Raw genomic sequence first — 12,773 nt, 5'->3', positions numbered from 1 at the left:
TCGACTGACATTGGGAGAGCAAAATAACACACTGAACAAGCAGTTGTTTGGGGACTCTATTTCTTCCTGGTGTGTAAATGACTGCTGCCACGCTGTTTGGTAGATTGATGGAAAGATGAAGGGACCGAGTAGCCTACATTCCACCCATCTGTTTCAAGAGTGACAAGACCTCCGTGACCCTTGAAAGGATATTGCTATTTCTTCCCTCTTTCCTTTTTTTATATTAAACTGTTTAAATATTAGTGAAGAAAAATGTTGGAAACATTTAGTGAGATACAGAAGTAACAATCTTAAAACTATCACATCTAGGTTAGCATAGATAGCATGAAATATTCAGCTTCTGGTAAGTAGAAAATAAAGTGCGAAGTTTCTATGAAACAAAGCCAAGTGGAGAAAATTTAGCCTAATTGAACAAGAATATATAATAACTGTTTCTATTTTCAGGACCTCTGTAAAGCAGCACAAAGAATCAAACAAATGTGTTCAAATTTACCAACATTTTCAGTCTTATTTACCTAATACTGAATAATGCAAAACAAAATCTTATAAAGAACAAAACAATACTTCAGTATATGTCAAGTTTTCATGAAACATTTTATGAAAATTGTTCATTTTAAAATGGAAAATGAAGGTCTATGCAACTTTGACATTCCTATGTATTTAATGTTTCATTGGAAACTTCTTCTAAGATAGTTTTAGTTGAAAAGCGTAATTGGAGCTGACCAAAATAGTTACGTCAGATTTAACTTTATTCTTCAATTTATAAAGTACTAAAACAATTCCCTCTTACTGAGAGTCAGAGCAAAGTGACTGTTGAATATTTCTTTCAGTTCCATAATAGACTCTCTCCAGGAAACAACAAAAAAGGCAAATCAATACCACAAAATGGTGCAAATAATTTTCCTTCGAATAGCAGGCAATATACAAAATATCTGAATTCTGACAGACTCTGAAGTTATTAAAGGGATTTTATGTTGAATAGTTTATATTGTATATCATCTGGATAGTGCTACAAAATTCAAAGCTGTAGTCTGTAAAGGAATATCAAATGCAATACAGTCTAACTTTCAGCCTACAGCTTCTGATATTAATATTAACCTAGGCCGGGCGCGGTGGCTCACGCCTGTAATCCTAGCACTCTGGGAGGCCGAGGCGGGCGGATCGTTTGAGCTCAGGAGTTCGAGACCAGCCTGAGCAAGAGCGAGACCCCGTCTCTACTAAAAAATAGAAAGAAATTATCTGGCCAACTAAAAATATATATACATAAAAAAAAATTAGCCGGGCATGGTGGCGCATGTCTGTAGTCCCAGCTACTCGGGAGGCTGAGGCAGTAGGATCGCTTAAGCCCAGGAGTGTGAGGTTGCTGTGAGCTAGGCTGACACCACGGCACTCACTCTAGCCCAGGCAATAAAGTGAGACTCTGTCTCAAAAAAAAAAAAAAAAAAAAAAAAATATTAACCTAGACACTCTGAGAATACTTTGCTTTTATAAAATAGATAAGTGGGTATACCTACATAATGAGTGCAATGTGCACCGTCTGGGGAATGGACATGCTTGAAGCTCTGACTAGGGAATGTGGGAGGGCATGGGCAATATACATAACCTAAACTGTTGTACCCCCATAATATGCTGAAATAAAAAAATAATAAAAAGTAAAATAAAATAGATAAGTGAATGATAATATTGAAATAAACTTTGGCTTTATCGATAAATGTTTTAATGTTCTAATAATATTGATAATAAAAATATTTTCTAAAATTATTTTTATGGGATCAACTGATACAACTTTTACAACCTGCCTCACAAAAAGAGAAAAAAATAATAAAACAATTTAATTTAAAATTATTGAGCCAAATGTGTTTGAAAAAATAAAAAGTAAATGCGTTTACATCAATTTACTAATATTCTAGAAAAGATTGAATATCGTTTGGAAACATTTCATATATAATTCAATTCAGTAATTCATTTGATTCCAACCTTTTAATTATTTATTTTTTTAAGAAGTTAAGCAGCAGTATTCAGTAAAAATATTGACAACTCTTTTCCCTACTGTGCTATAGTCTGAGGTGTGTTGAAGTTGGATGGAAAAGAGCTGGGAGGGAGTGGGCTGGGGCATTTACTACAGTGAGAACAGGCTTTTAACTTGCCTCCCTTTTTGTGTTACTGATATGCCATTACAGGCTATTTTTATTTTTTAATAATAAAAGAAACAAAACAAAGTATGTATTCATTTTTAGAGCTTATAAAATGTACCAAGAAACAATTATTTGCTTATCTCAACTAACTAGAACAATTATTAATAATTAGCAATATCAATTCCTTTCTCCTTCCCCTTCTACTTTCTCCTTCTCCTCTTTTTTTTCTTCTTCTTTTCCTTCCTCATTTTCCTCTACCTCCTCTTCTATCTCCGTCATGTGTCTTTTTCCCTTTCTCGATTCACATTATACAGAACTCAGATGTTGAGATGAAAAATGCCACAAGTGAAGGCCCTTATAATTTTCTGAATCTGAAGTTTCCAGATTACTTTAAATTCATGCAAATTTTAAACATGTGAACTTCTTGGTAGAGTTCATTTGAGTCACATAAAATTAGTTATTTAGTCTGTAAAATTGCCAAGGGGTAGGGAGAGAGATTTTTTTTTTTCTTCTTTTAATGTGGCTAATGGATTTTTCCAAAGAAGATCAGGATTGCAATATTTACATGTTCCTTTATTTCTTGCACTGTTTTAATATTTTTCTCTCTTACTTCTTAAACTTCAAAACTTAAAATTGAGCTATCTCAACTTTTTCAAAATTTGTTTACTTCCTATCATTATTATAGAATCACCTTCAATATTTATTTTCAAAAGACAGACACAATTCGGTATTAACTCTAATTCTGCCAAAATCTCCTTTAGATGCAAAGCAAAACATATTCTTCTTATTCTTTGCATTTTTATATTCTTCATATATTTATGGTTCTCACTCTATTGTGCTGATCTAACCCAGTGTTCATTTTAATCCACCATTCTTACCTGTGTATCATTTTACATTTTTCCTTGTAGTTATGTCATCATACTCTTCTTACACTTCCTTCTTCGTTTTCCTTTTTAATATTTGATTTAAATACTAAATACTATTTATCCAGCTCTGAAGAACTGTAGCTCCAAAGTGGCTTCAGGTTACTTTTTGAAAGAAATACGGAACAAAATGTATTTGTATCTTGCTTGCTATGTTTTACATGCATGTGATTCAGTGTACCACCAAATAATCCTAACAAAAAGGATATTGTTAAATAGCTCTGGTGTCCAAAATTACCTGGGTAAATGAATTTATTCCTGAAATTTTCTTCTTTAACTTGTGGTATGTTGGGAGATAATTTTCTATAGATCCCTTTTGTTTCCGTGGATCTGGCAAACAGGGACATTCATTGCCCTTTGTTCCAGACTATCTTTTAAAAGGTATCTTTGTAGAGAATAGCCTTGGATCATAGAGTTAATATCTCCCTCTGAAGACAAGTTTTCTTACAGCCCTGGAAGATAGAAATGATTGTCTCCCTTGAGACAAAAGGACAAGCATACTTCTTGTACAATAGAAAATATTCAGGATCCCTAAGCTCAGTGTTTCTCTCCTATAACACGATGCTGGTACCATATAGATCAATTCATGTCACCTGTGATAAGTGGGGCTTCAGAAAATGGTGCAAAGGCTCAAACTTTGGTACTGCTCTCATGAGAAACCATCCTTTGTCTCTGCTCCAGGAGTTTTGTGTCATTTGCCAGCTTCCTTGAAGCTTAACTAGCTGTCTCTGACCTTTCAGGATTTTTACAGCTTTTGGCAACCTATGTGACATGCTTACAAAGACATGGCTTTCTAAATGAGTCCCCTTTGAGGACTTCGTGGGCTAATCAGCAAGCTTTGAGTAAAGTCCATGGTTATCAATAGTGACATATTGACAAAATTGTGTGGCAACAAATGATTCTCTACTTTATTGACTATTGATGAGGAGGAATTGGGAAGATGTGTTGCAAGATGAGAACCAAGAGACAAGTGCAGAGAAAGATGCCTAATCACCGTCCTCCAGGCTGGAGGCGAGGTGTAGGGAAGATTTCTTTATCAATATGGCAGCCAGCCTCGGGTCTGCGCCATTGTAATACTGGCACTAAGGTTTATTTGGGGGAGGGCAGATGTTTCTGACCTTCTTCAGAAAACATTTACAGAGATGTATACCCACATAGGTGAAACAAGAGATATTCATGACTTCTGTTGCAGAAACCCAAGAAATCATTAGAACTTTGGCTGGTTTACTTGGGAGATGAGGGGCTGGGCCTGTAAAGCTAGTTCAGAAGAATTGCAACAGCTGAGCCATCTTACAGGTCATCACCTTCTACAGCCTATCATGCCAACCTTAAATTCATTTGATCTCAGATTTTTTTGCAGTGGGTCCTGGCTGCTGTAAGGGAGTTTTGGTACTCTCAGGAAGAATTTCATGAAAGAATCAAATTCTCATGGGAAATTACCGTTGAGGCATTGGCTAGTATTGAAGCTGTTATTCCCCAAATTTTGGTTTAAAATGCTGATGTAGGTAACCCATGAGAAAATAGGGAAATGACTGAAAGGAATATTGATAAATCAATTCAATAAGTCTGGCTACTCTGGAAAACTTCCTAGAGTATTGGTAGCCCAGAGTGAAGTTTCATAGGTAAGAGTGACAGAGGTTGAATGTTAAAAATAGCACAGGAAAAACAAAAGAATTATGTGAACATTGTAAAGCTAGACTTCTTTGGGATAGAAGAACTCTTATATGATGGAAAAGATAACAAGTTACTCTTCCTACTGAGTGAAAACTTCAAAAGGTGATATCCTTGTAATGGACAGCAGATGATACCGAGTAAGATGACCTCCTAAAACTAAAGGTCGCTACTAAGCAAGTCAGGACTGAATCAAAGAAACCTCATGGGTTCAGTCAGAAAGCAATGTGACTGTGGTTTCTGACATAGGAGACCCTAAAACTGAGAGTCTAAGTAATAATGACCTTACTGTTCTATATAAAGCTTTGGATGAGCTGAAAACATCAGAAGTTTGTTTTTGAGTCACAAGGCACTGCCATGCTGCATGCAACTGCAATGAATTCAAGGCCTTTCTTACCAGCTCAGAGCTGTTCTCTCCCCGCATCTCCTTGGTCTCCCTCTACTCTTATTCCCCAAACTTACTGGCTTTAATGACAAAGACAGTTAGGCATGGGACTAAGTCTCCCTGTCTACCAGTGTGACTGAAAGCTATATGTATCAATCCAAGGATGCTGGGGAACTTAAAGAAGGAGAGAGAGAACTTTGATGGCTTCATTAGACAGACCCGCTCAAATTACCATCCTACATGTAGGTGAAGGGAGGAGGTGTCCAAATTCATCTGCTTGGGTTTGGGGAGCTTTCATAGTGGGAAAGAAAGCCAATATGATATCAATATTTTGGGTGGGGCACTGTACTGTTTTTATTGCTTCTGCATCTGAATATACATAAGAATGGATATGTTTGTTCTTATACCTTCCTGTGTCAGAAGTGCCAGTGTTCTCTTGATTGAGAAGAGTGGCACATGTGTTTTGCGGGCCACAGAGTGTTCTCAAACATACATACAAGCCCCCCTCTCCCCCCCACACACAGCTCTCCTTCCTTGCTGGCCTGAAAAGGAATTGGATATTTTTGTTATTTGTCTTTGTCTTCAACTCTCAATCCTAGAATACCTCAGACAAAATTCTCATACATGATATAATATTACTGCCTGCATTATTTTCAGATAAAAAACCTAACTTGCAGATAGAAATTATAAGACACCCTTAAAAATTGAGTCTTTAACATCTTGAGTGAAACTATATATTTAGTTACACCATTGAAGGAGTGAAAGAAAATAAGTATGGATGCATACTCAGAAAAAGTAGAGTCCAAGGATATTTATGGTTAATATAGGAGGATTAGGTCACTCTTTGGTTGTTGACATAAAGGAGGAGGTTTCTAAGTCAAGGATTAGGGAGTTCTTGAGATGAAGTTATTCTATTTTAAAGTTTTACTGTATGTGGCTTTTAGAATAAAAGTAAGAAAAGCCCTAGTGCTCCAATTCTGAATGTTATATGGCTAATGTTCTCATAGATATTTGATGGCAATGATGTGCATCACTGGCTGTAGGCCCTAAGTACGTAATTTTATGATATCAACAATCAAAAGGGGTGAGGATGGAGCTGTTAAAGGAGCAATGTGTTTGTATGTTGCTGAAGTTAAGTGTGTATAAATTTAAATTGGAGTTTTACAACTTTAGGATGTTAAAGTAATTAATGTTAACTGCATTCACAAGGATTAGATGAAAGTATTTTCTAATTTCTGAGTTTTTAAAAATTTTGATTAATGGGTAATTTCAAATAGAATTTTTAATTTCCAATCATAGGGAATTTTTAAAGTTATTTCATTATTTCTAGATTAATTGTTTTGTGATAAGAGAACAATAAACTATGATATCAACCCTGTGATATTTGTTGAGATTTATTTTATGCTCTAGTACAAAATCAATTTTCTTATGTGGTCTATGTGTGCTATAAAAGAAAGTTTATTTTTCCATTACTGTTGTTGTGTGTGTGTGTGTGTGTGTGTGTGTGTGTGTGTGTGTGTATGTGTGTGTGTGTGTCTTCCATAAGCTCACTGACTCTTTTGTCTATTCTGTCAATTAGTGAGAGGTATGTTAAAGTCTCCCACTCTGATTATGGTCAAATTCTCTTTGCAAATTTGTATATTTTTTAAATGTACATAAATAGAAACTACTTTGACTGACTGTTCACTCCCTCTTACTCACCAAAGGAAGAGAAGAAGCTTCATCAATGGCAAATGGTAGCTTCAGCAAAGCAACACCAAGAGTCCACTTTACACTCAGGAAACAGCACTGTGCCTCCTTCTCGTGATTTCCCAAGCTCTACACGTCCATAGAAACAAAGTGCCTTTGGTAACAAATGACAGTGATGATCCCTATAATGAGTCATCTATATTCTTTTTTTATACATGTTAAAATTATATTTTTCAAAGTATATAAACTCAACTGTCACAATATTCTGATTAATTAAAAATCTTATATTGTTGAGATCCTGTTTACTTTTTTCACAACTTTTATCTGATATCAACTTTTGGAAGGATAAATACTTGGGATTAATTACTTGCTCTTAAGAATTAAGTATCAGGCCGGATGCGGTGGCTCACGCCTGTAATCCTAGCACTTGGGAGGCCGAGGTGGGCGGATTGTTTGAGCTCAGGAGTTCGAGACCAGCCTGAGCAAGAGCGAGACCCTGTCTCTACTAAAAATAGAAAGAAACTATATGGACAGCTAAAAATATATATATAGAAAAAATTAGCTGGGCATGGTGGCGCATGCCTGTAGTCCCAGCTACTTAGGAGGCTGAGGCAGAAGGATTGCTTGAACCCAAGGGTTTGAGGTTGCTGTGAGCTAGGCTGACACCACAGCACTCTAGCCTGGGCAACAGAGAAAGACTCTGTCTCAAAAAAAAAAAAAAGAATTAAGTATCAATCTAATTCTCACTGCTCTATTTCTCCAGCTGTTTTTTGTATATTTTCTCTTTGTCTTTATTTTTTGTAGTTTCACTAAGAAGTCAAAGTTTGGATTTGTTTTTATTCAATATACCTGGAAATTGTTGGATGTTTTGTTTGCATTTGTTGAATTTTCTTTAAATATTTTCTGCCCTTTCCCTCTTCTCTTCTTTTGGAAGTCAAATTAAATGTATTTTAGACCATCTAACTCTTTCACCTATATATTTTAGCCTCTGTCTTGTGTTTTCCAGCCTCCTTAATCTCCGTGCTAGTTTCAGAATTCTTCTAGCTCAACTTTCAATTTGCTAATTCTCTCTTTTGTGACTAATCTGCTGCCACACTCATTCACTGAGTTTTCAATTTCAGTCACTGTATTTTTCAGTTCTACAATTTTTGTTTTCTTCCAATATGATATATTTAAAAAAATAATTTCCTGTGACATTCTGATATTTTTAAGCTTGCTCTTTTTTTTTCTAATAATAGAGAAGGCCTGTTTTTTATTTGGTTATTTGTTTTGAAAATATGTTTCTGATTATTTGATTATCTGAAGCGTCTTTTGGTCTATTTCTGTTTTTTATTGTTCTTGCTGGATTCCACACTCATTACCTTGTTTTCCTATGTGCTTAATTATTTTTCACAGTTTGAGTTTATTACCATAAAAATTACTTGTGTGTGTTTTCAGAGGACCAAAATAGAGATGCTGTTCTATGGAGAAGAAATGCATTCATTTCTTCCCAGTGCTTATTGGCACTAACAGCCCAAGATCACTTTAAACTAAGTTTATTGAGGGAGATAATTTTGAGACAATCCTGATGAGAAAATTTAAGCTCTATAACACTATTGAGTGCAGGTGTTTACAGTCACTCAAAGATGGAGTTCATCGTGTTCTCTTGCAAAGAGATGGGAGGTTTATGTCAGCTTCACCTCACTATGACAATGGAGCCTTTAGTGTCCTAACTAATGTGGCAGGCTCTTCAATCAACGTCTTCTACTTGGATGGTCCCTAGGCTTTATGGAGTCCATCCACCAAGGTATATTCTGAATGAGCAAATGAGCTAGTTGCAAAGTAGTTTAGATGCTTTATTCTCTCTTTCTTGTTTGTATTCTCTTTTTGATTATGGGCTGAGGATTTCTTAATATTTCATATTTGTGCTACCATTATGAAAATTATTCTTTTTTCTATTATTTTTAGTTTTTAGGAGGTTAGTTGTTAAAAAAGAAATAACCCTTTACTTGAAACTGGCAATCAGAGATATAAATATTTTTACTACAGCAATACTTTTACTATTGATTTATACTTTTATTGCATAATGACCAGAGAACATAATCTATATAATGTTGAAACTTTAAATTTTTTTTTTGTGGCTGAGGTTTTATTTATTTATTTATTTTCAGCTCATTATGAGGGTACAAAAGTTCAGGTTATATATATTTCCCATGCCCCCCCATCCCCCCGAGTCTGAGCTTCAAGCGTGTCCATTCCCTAGACAGTGCTCATCACACTCATCACATAGGTATGCACCCATCCCCTCCCCCCATCCCTCCCAGTCAGAACTTCAAGTGTGTCCATTCCCCAGACAGTGCACATTACACTCATCAAGTAGGTATACACCCATCCCTTCTCCCCAGCCCCCACCTCTGTCCGATATCCAATTGGTGTTATTCCCAAATGTGCACTTAGGTGATGATCAGGGAAACCAGTTTGCTGGTGAGTACATGTGGTACTTATTTTTCCATTTTTGGGATACTTCACTTAATACAATGGGTTCCAACTCTCTCCAGGAGAACCAAAGAGATGCCATATCACCGTTATTTCTTATAGCTGAGTAATACTCCACGGTATACATATACCACATTTTGCTAATCCATTCATGAATTGATGGGCATTTGGGTTGTTTCCACATCTTTGCAATTGTGAATTGGGCTGCTATAAACATTTGGGTGCAGGTGTCTTTTTTATAGAATGACTTTTGTTCTTCTGGGTAGATGCCCAATAATGGGATTGCTGGATCGAATGGTAGGTCTACTTGAATCTGTTTAAGGTATCTCCATGTTGTTTTCCATAGGGGTTGCACTAGTGTGTATGAGTGTTCCTGTCTCTCTGCATCCACGCCAACATGTATTGTTTCGGGACTTTTTGATAAAGGCCATTCTCACTGGAGTTAAGTGATATCTCATTGTGGTTTTGATTTGCATTTCCCTGATGAATAGAGATGTTGAACATTTTTTCATATGTTTGTTAGCCATTTTTATATCTTCTTTTGAAAAATTTCTATTCATGTCCTTTGCCCACTTTTTGATAGTGTTGAAACTTTAAAATTTATTGATGCTTTATTTATAGTTAAATACATAGTTTATTTTTGTGAATATTTAATTTTTTCATCAAGAAGTATATTCTTTGTTACTGTCAAATCTCATTTATATGACAAACTTTTATATATTAAAATAGTGAGAATTTTTCAAATATAATTTGATCTTTGCTAAAATAATTATAAAATAAAATATTCCATGAAGGAACTTAGCAAAACATTTTCAACCCATGGTTTTTATATAAAGCCAAAATATATATAAACATCTTTGTTTATAAATTGTTTCTTCAATGAGTAGATTGAATCACAATATTACTCACAAATCAAAAGGTATTCTTCTAATGCCCAAAATGTGTTTGGTCTTTATTAGGTAATGGAGGTTAGATCAAACAATTACTTGATTTTAGCTGTCTGGGAATATACAATTAGCAAAAAAAAAAATTAAGTAATATACTTTCTAAAAATTAAAATATTGTGTTGCTAGATAATACAATACCTGATATTAATAGTACATAGCAATTTTCAAGATGATTGCTTCAAAATGTAAGTGCAGCAATGTTTCAATTAATGCTTGAGCATTTAGGCAAATAATTGTGGATTAAGTGAATGGAGAATTGGACCTCAACAAATGAATGAGCTTTGAATGAGAGCAGGCAGAAGAAATATCTGTATCTATATTAAGCTAACAATGAATTCATTCTGATGTATTCAATTCTAATCCATTACCACACAGATCATTCTAGTTTCCTATTCTTGCTTATCTGTAAACTTCTACTTGAACAGTGAGAAATCTGGCTGTTCATTTACATAATTATTCAATTACAGTATACATGCATAACAGTATTAGAATTGTTAACTGCATGCCCATAGGAAACAACTTTCTCAAGTAGAGAACATGATTATAGTTTTATTTGTCTCCAATGATAAAATCCACTGATTTCCAGTTACTTAGGTCATCACCTTCCCTAGACCCCAGGTTATTTAGTGGAGTTCTCGCATACATTTGTAATAAAGTTAGAGTCTCTGGTGGAAGTCTACAGTCCTTTCCAGAATTGCCCAATCTCCTAAAGTTTGTTTTTTAATATGTGAAAGTTCATTCTTTGTGAAGTACTATGGGTTTTGACAAATGCAAAATGTCATGTATCCACCATTTATAGTATCACAGAAAATATTTTCACCTCTCCCCTCAAATTCCTCTATGCTTTACATATCCGAAACTGCCTCACCAAACCCTTGGCAATTACTATCTTTCTGTTTCTACAGTTTTGCCTTTTGTAGAAGGTCACAGAATTGGAATCATATAGTATGTAGTCTTTTCAGACTGACTTTGTTAACTTAGCAATATGCATTTAAGTTTCCTCCATTTTTTTCACAGTTTGACAGCTTATTTCTTTTTATCACTGAATAATATTCCATTTTCTGGATGTACCACAGTTTATGCACAAATTCATCTGCTAAAGGACATCTTGGTTGCTTCCATATTTTGGCAATTATCAGGCTGCTATAAACTTCCAGGTACAGATTTTAGCATAGACATAAAAGCACATGAGCTTCTGGTAGTTCCTTAGCTTGTGGCAGGATAACTTCAGCCTTGCCCTGGCATTGTGCCTGTTCATGGCTGTGTGCAAATTTTTCCTTTTCATAAGGTCACAAGTCATGTTGTATTAGGGCTTACCCTACTCCAGTATGACCTCAGCTTTACTAATTACATCTGCAACAACCTTATTTCCAAATAAGGTCACATTCTGAAGGAATGGGGGTTAGAGCTTTAACCTATGATATTGGGGAGACATAATTCAGCCCATAAGAGTGTATTACCAATTTTATTGAGCTTTTCAAGGGACCAAATTGTGGTTTTGCTGATTTTTTCTATTTTCTCTATTTTTTTCCTGTTTCAATTTCATTGACTTCTGATACAATTTTTTTCCTTTTCTTCTGCTTGCTTTATGCTTAATTTTAAACTCTTTCTAGTTTCGAAAATTAGAAAGTTAGTTAATGGTTTTATATCTTTCTTCTTTCTTATACATGTATTTAATGCTATATGTTTTCCTGAAAACAATGCTTTTGCTGCATCCCATGAATTCTGATAAGTGATATTTTCATTTTAATCTAATTAAAATATTTTAAAATTTCTCTTGAGACTTCTTCTTTTACCCATGTGTTATTTAGAAGTGTTTTGTTTAATCTCCAAATATTTTGGGAGTTTTCAGCTATCTCTCTGTTCCTTCCTTCTAGTTCCATTCCAAGCAGCTGAGAACATATCTGTGTATGGTTGCTATTCTTTGAAATTTATTAAGTTCTATTTTATGGCCCCAAATGTGGTCTATCTTAATGAATCATCCATGTGTATTCTCATATGTATTCTTCTGCAGCTTACATGAAATATTCTATAAATGTTGTGGAATGGAGTATTCTATGAATATCTCTTAGATTGAGTTCATTGACTTTCTGTTCAGTTCAACTATTTCCTTATTAATTTTCTGCCTGCTTAATCTACCAATTATTAAAAGTGGGGTGCTGAAGTCTCCTATAGTAGATTTGTCTATTTTTCCTTGCAGTTCTTTCAGTTTTTGCCTCATGTATTTTGATGTTCTGTTGTTATGTGAAAATACCTTATGAATTACAGCATTTCTTGGAGAATTAAGACATTTACAATTACTTAATATCAGTTTTATTCCTGCTAATTTTCTTTTCTCTGAAGTCAGCTTTAGTGTGAGGTTTATGGTAATCTTTCTAGAAGCTGGACTCTGTTTAGTGTTTGCTATAGCTTTAGGTGCCAGAGACTTCAGTTGCCTCTATAGTTTTTGTTTTACCTCGCCTCTTGTCTTTGGGTTATCCTAAGAACTCCTCCTTAGGTAGAAACTTTATCTTGCAGTTCTTTCCACTGTAATCCACTGTTAATATAC

General features: G+C 34.9%; 1 non-coding gene across 1 annotated transcript; it reads right to left on the bottom strand.

Annotated features, from left to right (window-relative positions):
* Positions 1-6,779: 6,779 nt before the first annotated feature.
* On the bottom strand, positions 6,780-6,999 carry LOC123633596. Its single transcript, XR_006733632.1, has one exon. It is a non-coding gene; the product is annotated as a small nucleolar RNA U3 (small nucleolar RNA).
* Positions 7,000-12,773: the final 5,774 nt, after the last annotated feature.

This window comes from Lemur catta, chromosome 2, assembly GCF_020740605.2.
Source record: "Lemur catta isolate mLemCat1 chromosome 2, mLemCat1.pri, whole genome shotgun sequence".
Classification (NCBI taxonomy): Eukaryota; Metazoa; Chordata; class Mammalia; order Primates; family Lemuridae; genus Lemur; species Lemur catta.
Note: the sequence above shows the minus strand (reverse complement) of the source record. Positions and strands in the feature narration are given on the sequence as shown.